At 43.1% G+C, this 1106-nt stretch overlaps 1 protein-coding gene across 1 annotated transcript in view; it reads left to right on the top strand.

The window, feature by feature from the left end:
• Positions 1-1106, top strand: part of cttn (cortactin) — a 29312-nt gene that overhangs the window by 451 nt on the left and 27755 nt on the right. The window lies entirely within an intron of this gene.

Here is a 1106-nt window from a genome sequence, read left to right as displayed (position 1 = left end):
GGGGGGGGGGGGTCTAATGCATTGTGACTTAATTACACTGTTAAAGAGTTGGATTCTCATGCTAAACATGGCCAACGTATTTCTGAGCCAAATACACTCCTTCATGGTTCGTATACGTTTCGGAATTATTATTGTTTGATGATAGAATGACAGGCTGAACACTCAGAACATGTCATCCATCAACCGACTTCGATGTACTCTGTGAACATGCAGTGTATGTTATGCAGTGTATCTGTTCTTTTCGGACTGAGCATGCAATACCAAAGCTTTGGCATGGAGTCCCAGTGAGGTAATATCTGCTTGCCGAATACAATACCAATCTCTTTCGAGCCAGAATTGAACCAGCAACCAAAGGATAGCCAATGCTTCTGTCCATCTACAGTCCATGCTATTGCAGGAAAGGCAAACCTGTAGCCACAACAACGCACCAGGAAACTCAGAAAACATCTTAAGTGTGAAGTCTAATGTGAAAAGCATTCCTTCTGTTGTGTACCTTGATAGATTTGCATATTCACACACAGGCTTTTTTAAATGGCAATACAAAGTATTAAAAAATAGTGGAAACAGCTACGTGCCGAAATCAAAACCAATCTTCTTCAAGCCGGAATTGAATCAGCGACATAAGGATAGCATAAGCTTCATCTACAGTCCTCGGCTCTATCAGCTGAGCTATCGAAAGAAAGACGATGCTGCAGCCACAACAAAGAAACCAGGAAACTCAAAGTGCTTATGCAAAAACCACCAACTCCTCCGCTAGTAACTCATGGCACAAGGGTAGCGCAACTGACCAATCTCTTCTTGATCTCCTGAGTATGAAGTCTAACCTCTAGCATTTCCCTTCTGTGTTATACAATGATTGATTTGCATAGTACATCAAAGTGCTTATGGGAGAAGCACCTCCTAACTTTTCAGGACCTTGGGGCGCAACTGTAGCACGTCTGACTCCAGATCAGAAGGTTGTGTTTTCAAATCATGTCGGGGTCAGGTGAACTCTTCTTGATCTCTTCTTGAACTCTTCTTGATTAAGTAAGATGGCGCCGACGCTGATGGCTGCCTCCGTGGCGTGCTCCGCAGTTGTTTTTATGTTTTTGTTAGTTTGTCCTGTC

This window comes from Sinocyclocheilus rhinocerous, unplaced genomic scaffold, assembly GCF_001515625.1.
Source record: "Sinocyclocheilus rhinocerous isolate Xijiao unplaced genomic scaffold, SAMN03320098_v1.1 scaffold1499, whole genome shotgun sequence".
In the NCBI taxonomy this organism is placed as follows: Eukaryota; Metazoa; Chordata; class Actinopteri; order Cypriniformes; family Cyprinidae; genus Sinocyclocheilus; species Sinocyclocheilus rhinocerous.
The sequence above is the reverse complement of the archived record's forward strand: the minus strand, read 5'-3'. Positions and strand labels throughout refer to the sequence as shown.